This window comes from Rhinatrema bivittatum, chromosome 1 (genome assembly GCF_901001135.1).
Source record: "Rhinatrema bivittatum chromosome 1, aRhiBiv1.1, whole genome shotgun sequence".
In the NCBI taxonomy this organism is placed as follows: domain Eukaryota; kingdom Metazoa; phylum Chordata; class Amphibia; order Gymnophiona; family Rhinatrematidae; genus Rhinatrema; species Rhinatrema bivittatum.
Window position 1 is genome coordinate 67,419,077 of NC_042615.1, and position 20,803 is coordinate 67,439,879.

General features: G+C 40.4%; 1 long non-coding RNA gene across 1 annotated transcript; it reads right to left on the reverse strand.

Annotated features, from left to right (window-relative positions):
• Positions 1-213: 213 nt before the first annotated feature.
• On the reverse strand, positions 214-13,841 carry LOC115098545. The gene is made up of 4 exons (XR_003858554.1): positions 13,705-13,841; positions 11,859-12,201; positions 11,416-11,506; positions 214-2,069 (listed from the first exon to the last, which is right to left on the reverse strand). It is a non-coding gene; the product is annotated as an uncharacterized LOC115098545 (long non-coding RNA).
• Positions 13,842-20,803: the final 6,962 nt, after the last annotated feature.

Here is a 20,803-nt window from a genome sequence, read left to right on the forward strand (position 1 = left end):
CCAACAGAGGCCAAAAACCAGGCCACAAGAACCTGGCAATTACCAAACACTAAGAAGAACCCATGCTACTGATGCAATTAATAGCAGTGGCTATTCCCTAAGTATAATTGATTAATAGCCATTAATGGACTTCTCCTCCAAGAACTTATCCAAACCTTTTTTGAACCCAGCTACACTAACTGCACTAACTACCTTCTCTGGCAATAAATTCCAGAGCTTTATTGTGCGTTGAGTGAAAAAGAATTTTCTCCGATTAGTCTTAAATGTGTTACTTGCTTACTTCATGGAATGCCCCCTAGTCCTTCTAATGCCACTCTTTATTCTGTTCGGTCCCTTTGTCAGTGCTTTGGGGGTTTTCCTGCCAGCTTTTCTGCTTCTTCCCCCATACATTGTGCCCTGGGAGTTGATGCCACTCTTGGTGCCACTTTCCCTCTCATGCTGCCTTCAGGTGTTCATGACACTGTTTTTCATGCTCTCATTTGAAGCCACTCTTTTCTTCCCACTCTTGCTGCTTCGTTGCTCCTCTTACAGTGCCTTGGAGAATTCCCTTTGCCCCTTTATGGTGGCGTAGGCTCTTCATGCCACTTTTAGTGCCATGTTGACATAATCTTGATGCATTTGTCTGCCTTCAACCTTTTGATATCTACCCACAAATTTTGTTAGAAATGATTAGAAAAATCCATTTTGGAAGACCATGATAGATTGCATTGCTTCCCCCTTTAACTATAATGGCAAATGAATATTGGGGCCTATATTCAGTTGTGGAGCGGCTAATTAAGTTAGCTGGATAGGTGTATCCAGCTAAATTAACTATGCATATTCAGCGGCATTGCAGCACCAGGCTATCTTAAAGTTAGCAGGAGAAATATATCTAGCTAACATTAGGACAGCCCGATGGCACGACGAGAGTTAGCCGCATAAGTTAAGCGGCTAACTCTGAATATCAGCCTCCGGCCAGCCCCCAATTTATACGGTGAAGAATATTGCTATTTTGCCATTTAGATGGATAGTTTTTCAGTTATTGCTTTTGAATATCGACCTGTTTTTTTATACTAATGAAATGAAAGGAGATGCCCTATAAAACAAATGAACAAATTGAACTGAACATCTCTAGTGTACATGTTGAATGTTTTTATGCCCCTAGAATATATGGGCGTATGTTTATAAAACAAAGAAAGTATGCATTTTCTTGCATTGGAGTTATTCGTATATACTGAAACATATGTGTATGCTTTCGGAGCAGAACTATGCGCATTTTATAAACCGTGCAGCTCCTACCACACAATTTATAAAAATGCTAGCATAAATCTCAGTGAGACCACTTACATGCTAAAATGCACTGCTGTGGATAGAATTCAAAGTTAGGCTCTTAATACCTTGGGCCTTGGAGGTTTATCTCTCTCTCCAACAAAAAAACTTACACTGGGGCTGTGGCAGAGTGAACCAAGAACTTAGCCCCCCATACTGAGAAGAACACCTGCAGTTTATTTCACAAGCGACATGTCCAAAACAATCTGTTAAATCACTAATTAAAATGTTATTATGTACTTCCATATGACATATCACACTGTAGCAGTACCTTTGATCTTGGTGTCTCAGGAGCATTTCTTTATGTGGGCAGCTCCAACAGCTGTATATACAATGTTAATACTGCTGGTGTATCATATTTCCTTTTATGTTATTTGCTCAAGCGAAAGGATTTTATGTAATCCCATTTTTCCCTTGTGTTCTGCTTTCATGTACCGTATATGAAGTATTCTGCTTTGATACTTTTACTGTGTTTCTAGTAAAAATACTTGGGACTTCATCCTAAATCCCATAACCATTGGTGCTAAATCAAAATCATAACAATTGTCGTTTTAATCCTTGATACAATTAATGCAATGTACAGACAGTGGTGTGCTGAAATGGGCTCCTGGAGGACTTCTAGCAACTCCCAGAGACCCCTTTATGAAAACAAATGGTGGGAGAGTCGCTGGATAAACCACTGGCAGGAGAACAGGTGAGACCACCCTGGATAAACATTAGCAGCATATCACTGCTTGCATTGCCCACACAGTTTAATTTTCCTGAAAAAAACAAAAAACAAAAGAATATTGATCCCATTATTACTTTTCATTCTAATCAAGTTTATAATTACCGCCACTGGTAATATCACAAAATTATCTATTGCCTTCTTTTTTTTCTAATTTAGTGGACATTACAGGCAATATAGCTGTTTGGTCTCCAAAGGCTGTGAAATCCTAGCTTACATACTGATTTTATTTTTTTTTACCTCAAGTACTATACTTAATACTATCAATCCATACTCAATATAACATAAAAATATTTATTTATTCACCAACCGTGCAAGACTAGCATTCTTGTTAGAACATAACTGAGCAAAAACAAGGAAATGTTAATATTACCATAGTCAGCAGCAGTAGCTTTTTGCCCCATGGATGGTCATGGCATCAAAAATGACATCACAAATGATTAAATAAGGATTGTATAGCAGACAGTTGAATAAATTTGTACCATGGAAAGGAAAAATACTGTATGTACAGAAAATTGCTGGAACATGGGAAAGACCACCACAGACAAATAAAACATCAAAAAACACCATAATAAAAAAAAAAACCAGAAAAAAAATGGTAGTTATCAGAATAAAGCCTTCATAATGAAACACATTTCATTTTTAAATAAAAAAGATTGTGTTACCCTCATTTCAGGAGATTACAGGAGAAAGCAAATGCATGGTAATTATAAGGTTCACTTCCTTACTACAAAGTATTATAATACAAAGAACTGGTTTTGAGCAGTATTTGAAAGAAAATAATTAGTATGCTAATTAGAATGTTAAAAGATATCCTTCATTCCTGCAAAATTCAAAGGATATTCAAGTCCTGATTATGTTATGGTCCAACTGAGTTTTGAGATTTTTGATTGCACTGCGGTACCTTTGCTGAGTGCCTACTTGATGTAATCCTCAAGACTGGCGCTGCCTTTGAACACATATAAACACTTAATATATTCTTCAGCTGTGGCATTTATTCCTTTTAAACATTTCTGAGACACTTTCATTATTAGGTTTTAGCCATTTAAGTTTTCCTCTTTTTTTGGGAGGGGGTTACCCAGTGCAATGTAGCGAAATTTCCTTTCATGTGAAGTCCATCTGCAGCTTGAGTTATTAAATAGGTAAGGCAAATGATAACTCATTGTACTGTGGAATCTGATCCGTTCATGGGTTTTCAAAAATGAAACACATTAACCCGAAATATGCCATTTTGTTGTTGAAATACGGCTGTTTTCTTCAAAAGACAAGGTTCCAAGTCATTATAAACAATTATCTCCTTGTGGCAAAATTTGATTATTTCAGCAATTCCTATCAAGTATTTTTATACCATTCAAACCTTTGGAAATTCTCTGTTGAACAGAAAACTTAATTGGCTTCTAGCTCAGGTGTTATAAAAAAGGATCCCTGCATAACTTTCATTAAAAATACTTCTCCTTTTTTTCAATGAAGCCTGCACTGCAAGGTCTTTCACAGGCCATCTGTGCAATATTTGTTCCCCTTTTTTATCTCACATCCTATTCCATTATAAAGTGTCACAGCAAACTCTTGCAGCTAATGCCGCAAGACACAACTCTCTTTAATCATGCTCACAAAGCTGCCCTTTCACTGGTCAATAAGGAGCTATTCACTAAAAGGGGAAACATTTCTCTCAATATCATGTTAAATTAGAGAAACTGTGTTTTAAATATATGCTGATGTCATTGCATTCACCAAAATTAAATATCCAATAAATAAGACACAAATAGTTGGATAGATTTACATGCATAAAGTGAGTTATTTTGCATAAAGGGTTATTGCATTTTATTTAAGAAATACAGGGATTTGGAGAATATCATAGCAAAACACACACACACTGAACCCTATGAAACCAATATCTTAAAAGCCTTGAATGGCTAACTTACTGGGTCATTCATCAATCTGAGTTAAGTCATCATCATGTGCTAAATGGGGTCTAGCGCACGATAAACATGTAATGTATATTGCATTGCATAATAGTGTTTAAATAAGTTAACGAGTATGCAAAACCAGGAAAATTACACAAATTAGGGACTTCTACTGCATTTTGCAGAAAAATATCTAATAACAGCACTGAATTTAATGTGGGATATAACACCTTTTTGATTTGTAATAGGGTGGAAAAGAAATTTTTTAGTGCGCAACAATGGCCGTTATTGCATATTGGAGCTAATATCGTGTGCAATAAACGGAGGCCTTCTCTCAGACACACTTATACAGCCCTGATGGGCCAATAAAAACAGCTTTTGTTACCTGCCCTGTCTTCTTAAACCTCCAATGTTACGGGGAAGCGTACTAGTAGTGAAATTCTGGCTGTTTCTGGCTGCTCAACAACAACAAGAAAAACTACTAGGGATGTGCAGAAGGGACGAATTCATCCCATTCGGTATTCGGATTCGTCGGGACCCAAATCCGTTGCATCCGTTCTCGGGGGACCCCGATCCGTTCATTAGTTACATAAGTATTTGTTTCCCAAAAAAACCCCGATCCCAACCCTTTAAATTTAATTTACTACAACCCCCCACCCTCCTGACCCCCCCCACAAGACTTGCCAAAAGTCCCCCCCTCCTGACCCCCCCCCCCCCAAAGACTTGCCAAAAGTCCAGCGGGGGTCCTGGAGCGATCTCCTGCACTCGGGCTGTCGGCTGCCGGTATTCAAAATGGCGCCGATAGCCTTTGCCCATACTGTGTCACAGGAGCTACCGGTGCCATTGGTCGGCCCTTGTCACATGGTAGGAGCAATGGATGGCCGGCGCCATCTTGTGCTTACATGCTAGAGTGCCATTGGCCATTCCAATTAGGTACATTTCTCAAATGCAAGACTATGTAGTCTAGGGCTTAAAAAGGAAAGCTCATTGTATGCTCCGAAGGAAGACAGCAAGAGCAAAACATGAAACTCTTTACTGTGGAGCTTCACAAGTTGCCTTTTCCAGAGAATATACTCTTAGCTAACTATTGGGTACATGAGAATATATGTGAGATGAGCACTATCTAGTTAGTGTTCACCTCCATATGCTGTCCAGCGAAATAGATGTAGAAATGCTTGGCTAGAGGTGATGTAGCAAGGTCTTCACTCTGTTGATGACCAATTGGTTGTATAGCTATATTAATGTTTTAGTGCAGCTATAATAAACCATTGACCTCTTCCATTATGAAGTTATATTCCTTCTGACCAAACAATGGGCCTTCATACTGGGGTCATCACCTAATGATGTCATCATATAACTCTTTGGTCATAAGTCTGATTGAAAAGTACATAAACCTCTTGGTCTTGATCATTTGCAATGTGCAGAAATTTACAGCTGCAGGTGCCAGGCCCAGGCAGTAGTGTACATTCAACATAATAAAATAAGAAATTGCCATGCTGGGTCAGATCAAGGATCCATCAAGCCCAGTATCCTGTTTCCAACAGAGGCCAAACTAGGCCACAAGAACCTGGCAATTACCCAAACACTAAGAAGATCCCATGCTACTGATGCAATTAATAGCAGTGGCTATTCCCTAAGTCATCTTGATTAATAGCAGTTAATGGACTTCTCCTCCAAGAACTTATCCAAACCTTTTTTGAACCCAGCTATACTAACTGCACTAACCACATCCTCTGTTAACAAATTCCAGAACTTTATTGTGCGTTGAGTGAAAAAGAATTTTCTCCAATTAGTCTTAAATGTGCTACTTGCTGACTTCACGGAATGCCCCTTAGTCCTTCTATTATTTGAAAGTGTAAATAACCGATTCACATCTACTCGTTCAAGACCTCTCATGATCTTAAAGACCTCTATCATATCCTCCCTCAGCCGTCTCTTCTCCAAGCTGAACAGCCCTAACCTCTTCAGTCTTTCCTCATAGGGGAGCTGTTCCATCCCTGTTATCATTTTGGTTGCCCTTCTCTGTACCTTCTCCATTGAAATAATATCTTTTTTTGAGATGCGGCGACCAGAATTGTAAACAGTATTCAAGGTGTGGTCTCACCATGGAGCGATACAGAGGCATTATGACATTTTCCGTTTTATTAACCATTCCCTTCCTAATAATTCCTAACATTCTGTTTGCTTTTTTGACTGCTGCAGCACACTGAGCCAATGATTGTAAAGTATTATCCACTATGATGCCTAGATCTTTTCCCTGGTGGGTAGCTCCTAATATGGAACCTAACATCGTGTAACTACAGCAAAGGTTATTTTTCCCTATATGCAACACCTTGTACTTGTCCACATTAAATTTCATCTGCCATTTGAATGCCCAATTTTCCAGTCTTGCAAGGTCCTCCTGACCTGTAATGTATCACAATCTGCTTGTGATTTAACTGCTCTGAATAATTTTGTATCATCCGCAAATTTAATAACTTCACTCGTCGTATTCCTTTCCAGATTATTTATAAATATATTGAAAAGCACCGGTCCTTGAGACACTCCACTGTTTACCCTTTTCCACTATGAAAATTGACCATTTAATTCTACTCTCTGTTTCTTGTCTTTTAACCAGTTTGTAATCTACGAAAGGACATCGCCTCCTATCCCATGACTTTTTAGTTTGCTTGGTAGCCTCTCATGAAGGACTTTGTCAAATGGCTTCTGAAAATCCAAATACACTACATCTACCGGTTCACCTTTTCCACATGTTTATTAACCCCTTCAAAAAAATGAAGCAGATTTGTTAGGCAAGACTTCTCTTGGGTAAATCCATGTTGACTGTGTTCCATTTAACCACGTCTTTCTATATGCTCTATGATTTTGATCTTGATAAAAGTTTCCACTATTTTTCCCGGCACTGAAGTCAGGTTCACTGGTCTATAGTTACCCGGATTGCGCCTGGAGCACTTTTAAAATATTTGGGTTACATTGATCACCCACCAATCTTCAGGACAATGGAAGATTTTAATGATGGGTTACAAATTTTAACTAATAGATCAGAAATTTCATTTTTTTAGTTCCTTCAGTACCCTAGGATGCATACCATCTGGTCCAGGTGATTTGCTACTCTTTAGTTTGTCAATATGGCCTCCTACATCTTCCAGGTTCACGGTGATTTGGTTCAGTTCATCTGACTCGTCACCCCTGAAAACCATCTCCGGAACTGGTATCTCCCCAACATCCTCATTAGTAAACACGGAAGCAAAGAATTCATTTAGTCTTTCTGCAATGGCCTTATCTTCCCTAAGAGCTCCTTTAACCCCTCGGTCATCTAATGGTCCAACCAACTTCCTCACATGTTTCTTGCTTCGGATATATTTGTAAAAGTTTTTATTATGAGTTTTTGCCTCTATGGCCAACTTCATTTCAAATTCTCTCTTCACCTGTCTTATCAATGTTTTACACTTAACTTGACAATGCTTATGTTTTTTCCTATTTTCTTCAGATGGATCCTTCTTCCAGCAGCAACAGCAACCATGGTAGGAATACATCAAGGCACAGTGAGAAATGAGAAGCAGGAGCAGCAGCAGCAGTGGCACTACCTTTGGAAAGGGGATCACCTTTTTATAAGTAATGTTATGTACCACTCCCACATACACACACCAGTGTAGAGACTGTCACACACACACACAGACACCCACACATAGGCAGCAATCACAGTGCATACAATCAGGCATACTTTCTTGTTAAAAAGCATGCCACTCTGCAGCACTGCTAGTGTCTACCCTAGTAAATGCGTGTTTGTGCATAGTTAATTGGCACTATTTTTTCCCCGAGATTATAACACAGTTTATGGAGAAACAGCATGCCATTATAGTAGAATTAACACCCCGTGGCACCTGCAAGGGAGTAAAGGGCACCAATGACAGTGGCATGAATGCAACAAGGAATCTAAAGAACAACAAAGAGGTAAGAGGAAAACTGAATTAAATTTCTCTTGCTAAGTCTTGTTGAGTACCTTCTCGTGGTGACCTCAATGTATAACATCTGGACTAAACCTCATCAATGTTATCCCTGCAATTAAAGCATGACAGAAAAGAAAAAGAAAAATTCATACTGGCCATGGCCATATGATGCCTAGGATAAAAAAGCACTCATCCTTACTTTCAGCACCAGGGTTAATGATGGTGGTAGGGATAGCGCAGATTTTAGATAAAGATAACACTCCTGGTACAGTTATAGGGCCATGGTAGACATGCTCATGATCCCACTGTAGCAATTAACAGACCACAGAATTTAAGGGAAAAAAAGCCCCTAAGAAGAAAGAAACAATTACACCAAGACAAAAAGGAACTAATGTACTGCAATTTTTATGTCACAACCCCTATATTTAAATCAAAGGGATTTACAAAAAGAGCACAGCAAAAACTGGAGGAAAGAGGAAAAATAACCAAGGAAAAGCTGCTAAAAGCAACTGACCCTAATTTAAGATCTTTAATAACAAAGATTATGGAAAAGAAATAGGCAAGTAATAGCCATGACGAGCTGCTGTAGAAAGAGAAGCTGGAAGATAAGATGTGCCAGAGCAGCCAAGGAGTACCAGGAGAAAGAAGCATAACCAGTCATAGCAACTGCAGGAGGAAACGGGTTAGATACCAGGGAGTGAGAATGGTGTAACATCCAAGGATGAATGTTTCATGATAACACTGCAACAGCTAAGTAGCTCCAGAAGAAAGGTTGGAACAATCAGAATAACTACCAAGTTAGAAGTACAGTACAGAAGTATTTCACGCACAAAGAAAAGTGGAAGGAAGGTCTCTGCATTTAAAAAAAAAAGATATAGTTGCACTGGAGAAAGTGCAGAGAAGGGCAACCAAAATGATAAAGAGCATGGAACAGCTCCCTTATGAGGAAAGGCTAAAGAGGTTAGCACTGTTCAGCTTGGAGAAGAGACGGTTTAGGGGGGATATGTTAGAGGTCTACAAAATCATGAAAGGACTTTAATGGGTAAATGTGAATCTGTTGTTTACTCTTTCAGATAATCCAAGGACTAGGAGGCAATCCATGAAGTTAGCAAGGAGCACATTTATTTAAAAGAAATCAGAAAAAAATATTTTTCTCTCAATGCATAATTAAGCTCTGGAATTAATTGACAGATGATGTGGTTAAGGCAGTTAGTGTAGCTAGGTTTAAAAAAGGTTTGGATAAGTTCCTGGAGGAGAAGTCCATAAACTGCTATTAATCAATAGGGATTAGACATTGCTTGTTGCCAGTATTAGTATTAGTAGTATTAGTATATATTGTTTGGGTACTTGCCAGGTACTTGTGACTTGGATTGGCCTTTGTTTGAAACATGATACTGTCCTTGATGGACCCTTTCCCTGACTCTTATGTTCTTATGTAACAGGTGAGACACCAGTGAATTATAATGATGCAAAGAGCACCAGATGAAAGGTACAGGAAAAAGAAAGGAATGCCAAAAGAAACATTTAAGAAGCATCAGAAGAAAATTATCAGAACAATTAAGAAGCCCCAGATGGAAGGTGCTGGAGCAATTGAAGGGGATATTGGATGAGATACCAGTGAATGATAATGGTGCACCACTTGAGGATGAAAATAAAGTAAGACAGACCAAGAAAAATAATGAAGAGGAAAGCCAGGAGAAAAATGAAGAAGTAGAGGAAATGGTGGTACCAAGCTTCCAACTTGTATGGAAATAGATATGTTTGCTGGGATCCAGGAGAGTGAAAGACTGTCTACAATAAATCTGACACTCAGAGTAAATAAACATGAGCAGTAAGCTTAATAAGTCCAAAATCTGCATAAAGGGACCATCTATTGATATCACAGAATTAAATTGGATACAATATTGTGCAACAAAATGATTACTGAAAGAGTCCTACCAAAAAGGACACAATGCCAGAAACAAATGAGGCTTAAAATGTGGGGTATGGTAGACAGCAGAGTAGCATAAAAAAATCCAAGAGTTAGCATATGTAGTATGACAAATAGCACAGTAGTTTCAAAACCCCCAAGGCATAGAGTGGTATCTTGTAAACAGGCAACAAAACACCTAAGGCATAGAGAAAGTAATATGGTAATCAGCAGAGTGTCATCATCCAAGGCATAGAGTGTAGGTTATGGAAAACCTAACAGTGACATCAAAACAAAGATCTGTATAACAGATCTAAAAGCTCTCTCAAATAAAATGAATTTAAGATGTCTTAACAAATGGAACTTGACGTACCGTATTCTTTATGTATTCCTCACAGAGGCAATGAATGGCATACATTTTCCCTCTAGAGTTATCCCTTGGCAACAATGGGGATGTAGTTAACGTGAGAGTCACAGAACCTCAGTTTTTGTAAAGTAAGGCATAAGAGAATTCCTAGACATCCAGGATTGCACTGATGAAATTCAGGCTGTAATTTGCTGAATGGCTGCTGGTACATCTGTCCGAACCAGAATAAATATCTGGATGTTGTCCACATAGATTTTATAAAATGTGGATGAATCATCTAGTATATTACAAAGAGGCTTCAAACAGATATGGAATGGAATAGCTGACAAATTAGATCCTTAAGGGATACAGTAATAATGGAAAACCAAACTGATTTTTTCCTGGCCTATTCTATCCTGGCATTCTCTTGCAGCCAGAAGAGATACAAACCATTAGTAAACAAGTCTCAATACCTAGCTAATGTAAACTGTACAGTAATCAATCATGACATACCACATCAAAAGCAGCTGTATGTCAATAAATAATGCTATGACAATTTAAGGACTGTCCAGTTGTTGAAGTGCAAAATCTTTAACAGAGACCAACAAAGTCTCTGTCCTATGACCACTGCTGAAGCCTCTTTGATGCGGGCTTATGATGTTATATTTACCAAGAAATTTGGTAAGCTGAACCAGCACTACTTTCTCTAAAACGTTAGCAATGGTAGGCAGGTTTGAAATTGGTCTATAAGTGTCACATTGGATTTTAGAATCTTTACATTTTAAGAAATAGACAGACCATCTTTCTTTTTAAAGTGTTAGGAAAAGAACCTTCTTCCAAGGAAATATTCACTAACTTAAGTAACACTTGTAAAAACAGGTCTTTAGATACCATCAGAAGACCTATGAAGCATGAATCTAAGGAATAACTGATTCACTGCAATTTATATAAAACACTCTCAATCTCTTTGGATGAGACATAATCAAGTGTCTCCTATAGCATCTGCAGGCATGAAATATCATCATAATTATGAGATGTATTATCTTGAGCATCTTTTTCCTGCAGCACTTTAATTTTGGTCTGACAATAGTTTGCAAATGTCTGACAATCTAAATGGATATTAGTCTTATTGAGTTTAGGTGAAACGCATAAACATTTCACATCATTAATCAATTTAAAAGGCCTATTCCAAGATGCATCAAGCTTCTTAGAAAAAAAAAAGTTCTTTTTGGCTGCATTAAACTGAGATCAATAGATTTAATATTGCTTACGCTCTGTTATCCCACGTAGGGTTCTTGCACCATTTTCATTGTGCAGGGTCCTTTTTTCATAAATCAAATTCTGATGCTATCATATTCAAACCTGTAGTAACAGTAGTATTAAATGAATCAATAACAGACATACAGAAGTAAAACCCAAGAAAGATAAGAGAGGATAGTTTATTGTCCTCTTGTGATCCTCCAAGATTTATTGATTGGTGGAATACAAATATTTCTAAATAAATAAATAGATAAATTTCTCCATCAGCCAGGAAAACAGTCAAGTTCCTGCTTGAGGGAATTGTGAGCTGGAGATTCTAGGGGTCATTCTTCCCCCCCCCCCCCCCACCCACCTCCAAAATCCCAAGTCCCACTTATTAGATGCAAAATGAAGGGAGAACAATAATGGAATCATGTAAGTTTTATTAAACTTGTTTACCACATTCATTGCTTACCCTGTGAAGCTGGTCAGATAATCTTGAACACTAAAATCTTATTCCCATCTAAGATTTATATAACTTGAGGTTCAGTTGCTTTAGATGTCTTTGATCAATTGAAGAAGTCCTTAGCAGGGCATGTCTCTTTGCTGCTGTGATGTCTTTGGTTCCTAGCACTTCTTGCTATCTGTTGCGATCTTCCTTATTTGAGCCTCTGTGCTGGTGGTTTTATACTTGATTATCATGGGCAGAGCTTAGCTTGTCATGGATGGTTGCTAGGCAGTTCTGGCCCGTTCATGTTATCTTATCGCCATACTTTCTAGAAATTTGATTGGCACTTCTGTCTCCTGGGGGTGCCTGGCTAAGTCAGAATGCATAGATTAGCCCAGTTCATTGCTAAACTTGATTTGGTCATCATTACTTTTCAGCAATGGTAATTTCCAGATGTTATGCTAAAGTTCTGTTTGAACGTTTCTGTACAGTTCATTCCAGATGTCCCTGCCTCCTACTGTCCAACTCATATTCTACCTATTTGGGTTAGACATCTACCTCATGTCTTCTCTCCCCCACCCACACTTATGTGGTCTTGTAAATTTTCTGTTGTATTCAGTAAAACAGAAAACTTGTGGTTAAGTTAGAAGCAGCACATGAGAGAAAAAAAATTGTTTTAAACAGAGTCTAACAGCAGAGAAATCTGATTTTAAATTTTATGTAAAAAATCTATTCTCGTTCTATATGAAATAACTATACGTAACCCTACTGACCATTTACAGAATGAATCATCAACTTTTTTCAGGTACCAATACAGGAAGAGTCCCAGTGTAGGAGGAGTTTTAAAAAGTATCCAGCTAGGGAGTGGGAGGAGGAAAATCCCACTTGTGTTGCAGATTCAGAAACTGTAAACTACAGACTGTCTTGGATTTTGTTTTATTGTACGGATTGTATGGATGCACACATTGTCAAATCATTTACCCTTCACTACTACTTCAGTAAACATTCTTTTTGGAACAACCCTAACCTGACAGCTGATTTGAGGAGTAAGATACTAAAGAGGATTACAGTTTAAAGGCCTTGGAAACGTACCTCCCCACCCCTGTCAGAAAAGAGCCAGGATCCTCATGGGGTATTTGCTGGCCCTGCATCGACCAGAATGAGGAGAAGTGAGTTGCATGTCTGTCACTGAAAATGATTTTGTTCTTTTTAGCATTAGGTGGATCAGCTTTATAAATAAGGCCCTACTTGTGTGGAAAACTGTAGATTGCACTGTAAATTGTACCTCTACAGATGAGACCTGCCATTCTCTACATCAATGATACTAAAATCAGTTTTCAGGCCCCATTCTCTTCCCAAATCAGTTGGGTTTTCAGTATATGCCTAAGCAATAGGCATAAAATATATTTGCATTGGAGACAGTGCATACAAATAAATGCAATGCCTATTTATTAATTTTATTTATTTATTTTATTTAATAGCTTTTATATACCGGCATTAGTACGAGACATCATGCCGGTTCACATTTTAACAAAATGAGCGGAAAGTACAATAGAACAAGGAGATGGGGAGGGGAGAAACAAAGCCAACGGGGCAACAAAGTGCAGGATTGAGAAGATAGAGAAAATAAACAAATCAAAAGGCAAATTGGAGAAACTGAAACTAATTACAACAAATTCGAAATTAAGGATATTCTGGAAGCCTGACTGGCTAGGTGGGACCCAAGGAATGTTTTGAGGACCAAAGATCTACATCAATTTGCTTTATTATGTACCTCATATATTGTAACTTGTATACTGTTACCAACTTCTTCTTGTACAGATCGGTTCTCATGGATAGTACTTTATAATACAGATATGTAGTACTCTCTTACCTTGCTCTTTGTTCAATCACGCTATATCTTCATGCCTGTCACAGGAGGGCAACCAGGACTCTAATGAGTTGCTGCTTCTGAGACTTCTGCTCACCTTCACAACATGTCTGCCTCAGCCTACATTGCATCATGTGATTGCTCTTTGCTTCAGAGTACATGACTCTAAGAGCCAATGGAGCACAAAGGAGGATTTAACCAATGAGAATGCTGAAGGAGGAGGATTTCAAATCTATCAGAGCTTTGGAGTAGCCGTTACGGAGAGACAGAGAGAACTGCAGATGTGCTGAGGTTTTATCTTTTAGGCCTGTTGTCCCCTGTAGGAATTTCCTTATTGAGCATCTCAGTTAGACTAGGCAGCAGGGGAAAAGCAGATGGCTTGGGATGAGACCAGCTGCAATGCACTAGAAGTTGTAGTGCTAGTGTCTGCTATGCCCTGGTAATAACTGCTGTGTCTGGGAGCTGCTATCAAGCTGCTAAAATCTGTGACAGAAGGCTATTTACTAGAGGTAATGTTTACAGAAGATAAAGGCCTCTTGAAACAGAGATCAAAATGCAATCTTAGGAGCATGAATACTCTTCTTCTCAGGCACACAAAGGAAAAGACTTTGGGTACTGGACTGTACAAATTTGTCAGTTACAGATTTACTACAGTGACATTCTCCACCACCCTAAAAACAGTTACTCATCTGCATCTCCTGTAAACCTGTGGATTTCAATTAAACTGAAACTTGGTGTTAATTAAACGTTAATGCTTAAATCCCTGGTCCCATCACCATACCCCAGGGGCAGAGGGGGCATTTCTTTGCACACCTTGGTTGAAATGGTGGTGTGCTTGGAGGTACTCGGTTGCTTTCAGAAGGCCAAGGGCACATTACACAGCTGCTAAGCACTGAGGGATAAGGACAATAAACCTCACAGCACATAGCTGTAGAGGACTGGGGGGACAATTTTATTTGTTAATTCATGTGTGCTCATGAGCCCAGAGATTAGTGTGGTGTTATGCTATAAAGGAATATCATGTATGTATGATGTTACCCTCCCCAAACTGCGGAGGTTTGGAATACAAATGTTTTAAAATAAATAAATACATTCCCTAGAAGGTTATAATGAGCTCACTGATAAACTAAAGGTACATCAGTTCTTGGAACCAGCAATTACAAGATTACATATTGTTCATGGTTTATTATTCTAAGGGCAGAATACTACTGGGAAAACTGGTTTATACAGTTTATGATGTTTGTACCTTTAAATGTTTAACCCTTTTAATGAATTACTTTGAAATGTAAGGCATAATTTTGGTTAAAGCTTTCTGAAACATATTAGAACAAATACCATTGCAAACCCTTACAGATATTCCATTCTAGATTAGATTTGATTAGATTAAAAGCACATTAAAAATAAAAACGATTAAAATACAGTTCTAATCCAGACCCAAATCCAAATTTTATTTATAGTCTACTCATCTAAATTGTCCAAAGCAGTGACAGCACCACATAATATAAAGAAAATTACATTAAAATAATGTACAACAAAATATACAATTGTTTAACACAAGTAAATAGTTTACAAATAATAAACAGATACAAAATTATTGCGGAGGTGAACCCTTAACCCGAAGTGGAGTTTTACACTACCCATGGGGAATCCCCCACGGGTCCCCACCATCAGGAGGCAGAGCAGAATGGGAAGCGGAGGCCGACTGGAGCTTCACCAATACCAGCCCTCGACAGAGACAACGATGGTGTCAAGGAACATGTGGAGATTTGATATTGGTCCACAAGTTCCTGCTGAATAAAGTTTCCCCTGGTGCCGGAGTCCACTAGGACCTGGGTGGTAAAATAGGTGGGGGGGGGTTGTTCCAAGGAGGCTGCAACCTGTGGTGAGACCAAGGGTTACCGATTCTGATGTCTCCCAGCATGAGGTAATCTCCTTCCTTTCTGGACACTGAGGTAGCAGGTGACCTGAGTTCCCATAATAGAGGCAAAGGCCTAATTGGTGGTGACGAGACCTCTCAGTGTCTGTGAGATGAAGACGACCCAGTTGCATGGATTCCTCTGAGGAATTCCCCGAGGGCAAGGGATGGTCGTAGTTGGAGGGGAGTGGTTCCCTAGGGTGACCTTCTGAGTAGAACGTTTTTCCCGGGCCCACTCCTGGAGTCATCTATCAATCTTCTCCATGAGATCGATGAGGTCTTCGAGGAAGGTGGGAAGCTCTCATGCCGTGAGTTCATCCTTGATCCTGGGGGCCAATCCCTCCAGGAAAATGGCATGTAAGCTATCCCTCTGCCAATTTAATTCCATGGCCAAGGTACAGAATTCTATCGCATAGTCAGTTAAGGAGCGAGTCCCTTGGCGTAAATGTAAGAGATCAGAGCACATAGCGGGAAGCCTACCTGGTACCTCAAAAACCTGTTTAAAGGTCAAAATGAACTGTGGGAGATTCAAAAGCAAGGGGTTGGAGCACTCCCACAGGGGGGAGGCCCAATCCAAGGCCTAGCCATCCAGAAGGGATAGAATAAAGGTTGTCTTGACTAAATCATTTGGGAAAAGCATTGATTGAAGGGTAAAATGCATATGGCATTGTATTAAGAATCCCCGACACCACTTGGGGTCTCCCGCATAATGGGGCGGTGCTGGCAAGGAAATGACCACCCGACCGGGATCAGAGGCCAGCACGGAAGCCGCTGGGGGTGGTGGTGGGGTGTTGGGTTGGGTCAGGGAGACTTGGCAAGTGGCATGACAGTTCACATCAGCCACCACTAGTCCTAAGACTGACTGGAGTTCTTGAAGCTTCAGAACGAGCCCAGGAATGGCCTTCAGTGCAGCAAAGTCTGCCAGGTGTGAATCCAGTCTGGCATTGAGGCGTGCAATGGAGGTAGCCAATGCCTCCAAGAATCACTGCTGTTCCTGGATCTTGAAGGGCAGACCCGGAATGGTCTGGAGAGCGGATGGCTCTGCTGAGTCCATGGTCTTGGCAAACTGTTGCGGAGGTGGACCCTTAGCCCAAGGTGGAGTAGACACTACCCGTGGGGAAGCCGCGACGGGACCCCACCATCGGGAGGTGGAGCAAAACGAGAAGCGGAGGCCGACTGGAGCTTCACCAATACCAGCCCTCGTTCCCCGAAGGCTGAGCCCTTGGGTGCCGAGGCCAGCTGGTCTTAGGCAGGCCTCTGCATTGTTGATCCCATGGAGGATGCTCGAGGCAGGGAGCCAGGAAGCAGCGGAGACACAGGGTCCACTGGAGCTGGGTTTGAGACAAGGCCTGGAACCAGAAGCCCAGACATACTGAAGCAGGCTAGGAGTGAGGAACACGTTAAACCCAGGCTTATAAGTAGGCGAAAGCCTAAGAAATGGCCAAGTCCAGATAGTCAGCTGAATGCAAGGTACAAGCTGGAGTCAGGGCAGGTGGTTGGAGACATGGTCAAGTACAAGCTGGAGTCAGGGCAGGCGGCTAGAGACAAGGTCAGGTACAAGCTGGAGTCTGGGTAGGCGGCTGGAGACAAGGTCAGGTCCGAGCAGGAGTCAAAGCCAGGGTATCTGTCCAAAGAGTGATCTGGAACAAGCGAGGGTCAAGCCAGAGAATCTGTCCAAAGAGTAAACTGGAAACAGGGTGCTGGAACTGAAGCACAAGGACTGGAACTAGGACAGGTACCGGAATAGGAACAGGAACACGAAGCAACTAAGCACACAACTGGAAGCATGGAGATCTGTTGCCAAGGCAAGCTCTGACTGTCAGAGCTTGCCTTAAGTAGGTCCCGATCAATGTCGTCATCTCCGAGGGCCGGCAGCCTTTGCCTGCCGTGTACCTGTTAAATAAAGTAAAGGGGCACACATGTGCCTACGGAGCACAGACACGAGGAGCAGTCGGTGGTGGCATCCTCACCATGCTCCTGAACACGCCGGCGGCTTGCAGGACCGCGAAGAAGGGAGCTGTGCCAGGGGCACCCCCTCCCCATCAATTAAACATAATACACAGATAAGGATAGTCATGCATTAGATGTAATGCTTTAAGAAGATTATTACAAAGCTGTAGTACTATGCTGAAGAAGGCCTTAGGCCTATTGCTAGATAATCTTGTTTCAGATACGAAAGGAGAGCCAAACAGCATTCCCCTACAGACCTCAGCAAACAGGCTGAACATAGGGTAATAATAAATGTGAATTTAAATAGTGCAGAGCCAGGCATTTTAATGTTTTAAATGTCAATACAAGAATCTTGAATCTAAATTAGAAATCAGCTAGCAGCCAATGGAGAGAACACAAAATTGAAGATATATGGTCCTGATGGCTGCATCCCATTAACAATCTGGTTGCCATATTTTGAATAAGTTGTAAATATCTAATAGATTTATAGGGCAGTCCTTTTGGCAAGCAGTTGCAACAGTCCAATCTTCAAATATTGAAGGCCTGCACAAGAGCAGTAAATGCTGCCTGTGCCAAATATGGATGCAAAACATGGAAGCTGCATAGGTGGATAAAGCAGCCCTTCATTATTGCTACAATATGGGTTTCTATAGATAATTCTGAATGAAGGAATATTCCCAGGTTGCAAACATGTTAGTGGGTTGGCAGTTTCATTTCATTCAGGAGAGGATGTGGCAATTCCTCCGAAGGGGACTGACTTCCAAACCAGAAAACTATCTTTCCTGGATTAAGATGCATAGACTATTCATTCATTCTCATACAATAACTGATCCTAATCAAAGCTTTTCAAATGATCAATAGTTTCCTACAGTTTTTTTTAGATTCTCCATATTATTTATAAGAGTGTAATAAGAGAAAATGTATAGCTAAAAATTACTTGCTGCCTCTGGATAATAAATAGTGAATAGATATTCAAAAGCTAGCCAGTTATCTAAGTTAACTGGATAGACATTTATTCAGCAGTACGGCTATGTTACTGAATATCCCCATAGAAATTGCTTAGATGGATTTATTGTTACAAATAAATTATCCGTCTAAGGCCTGGATTTATCAAAATGCACTAAATGTTGCATGTGAAAGGGGTGTGTTTTATGGTAATAGGGCCCTCTTATAACCACAGAGAGAGCAAGAGAGTGAGAGAGAGAGAGAGAGAACCTAGCTGTAATGCTCTCACACTAGATAGGTATTTATATCTCTATGGGAGGCCCACCTAATAACACGAGGTGAGGTTTAGGTATTAGTGTAGGGGTTAGGGGCCACTTTGACATTCAAAGTGAGATGTACGAACAAAACAGTGCTCTCTTGTGAAGATTTGATGACCTTCGGATTGAGGAAACTCACCCAAAGATGAGATTTGTGCAATGTTCTCTCAACCTAGCTTGATGGACTCTCCACTTGGGTAATATCAAGCTAGGTTGAGAGAACATTGCACAAATCTCATCTTTGGGTGAGTGTCCTCACTCCGAAGGTCATCAAATCTTCACAAGAGAGCACTGTTCTGTTCCTATGTCTCACTTTGAATGTCAAAGTGGCCCCTTACCCCTACACTAATACTTAAACCTCACCTCGAGTTACTAGGTAGGCCTCTCATAGAGATATAAATACCTATCTAGTGTGAGGCTACTATGGCTAGGTTCTCTCTCTCTCTCTCTCTCTCTCTCTCTCTCTCTCTCTCTCTCTCTCTCTCTCTCTCTCTCTCTCTCTCTCACTCACACACACACAGCATATCCTCCTCATATGCATTAAAGGCATTTTTTGCTTGCGAAAATGCCATTATAGCACTTTGATAAATGACCCCTAAGCCTTAATATCGCTACTTAGCCAGATAACTAATCTGGCCAAGTAGCTCTGCCCATAGCCCGCCCATAAGTTATCTGGTTAGCAAGATAAGTGACTTATCCGGTTATCTAGCAGCCGCTGAATATAACTTATCCAGCTATATGGCATCTGAATGTCAACCTCTATGTTCATAACCCCTGTTAAAAAAAAGCTGATGAGAAGCCCCATGCATTTTGGTATGCCAAGTAAACCCCAATAATTTATGGTTTTAGGCCTTCTCTTTCCATCATATAATATATTATCAACTTGATTGCAATATGCATAAGGCTTATCCTTTTTAGGCTTGCAAAGCTGTGATCCTGTCATTGGCATCATCTGACAATTAGCAGAGAATGTGAACTGAGCATGCTCGTGGCTTGATATTAGCAGGAACTAAGTGTTAAGAACTCTAAAGCATTTGCTATACTTCAAGTCCAGCTTGGTTTCATTTAAATATCCTCTGAAACACATGCATGGTCCTGCTTCATAGAAAATAATGGAGAAGAAAGCAATATGAATGAAAACATAGAAAATGTTTCTTTTCACATCACAAACACTGCTATTCCATAGAAAGGTACACAGAACAGTGATGGATTTAGGATTTTACCACCCCTATGCACTGTTAGTGCTGTCACATCCCCCCTCCCCCACCATAAGGTCAAAGAGCAGAGAGCAGATAAGGTATAAGGCACAGCCCCACAGTTTTCTGCAGCACCTCAGGAGTAGATTCTGTGGGAAAAAATTAGAAAATTCTGAAGCACATCGGTAAACATTTCCATCTTTTATTTACATTATAATAAAGTAGTTTTTTCCATCCTTGCTTGTGTCTGTATAATTTAATTTTTTTATTGGATAAGGAAAAGGGGATGTCAAATATCAGAAGGAGATCTTGGAGATGTGGAGAGGAGAAGAAGAGGGTGAGAGAATCACGAATGGGGAGAAGAAGGAAGAAGGACCAGGAATGGGGTGGGGAGAAAGAACAAGGACTGGGGGAAATGAGAGAGAGGACCGAGGATGGGAGATGGGGAAATTCAGGCAGAAGAAAGGAGGTGGTGGAACTGAAAAAAGAGAGGAAGGATTGGGGGGGGGGGGGGGGGGGGTTCAGTTCCATAACCTGGAGAAAAGGAAGAGGTAGGAAGGGAAAGAGAATTCAGGATCTGGGGACTAGAATGTGAGATCAAGGGAGAGAAGACATGAATTGCAAAGAGGGCAGAGGTGGATGCAGATGTCTCTACTGCATTCTGGTCCTATTCCTTCTTGCATCCTCTCTCTAACGTTCCACCCAATCTGGCATACACACACACACACAAATACTGCCCTCTACCCCCATTACCCTGTCTGTCTCTCACTCAGACACAT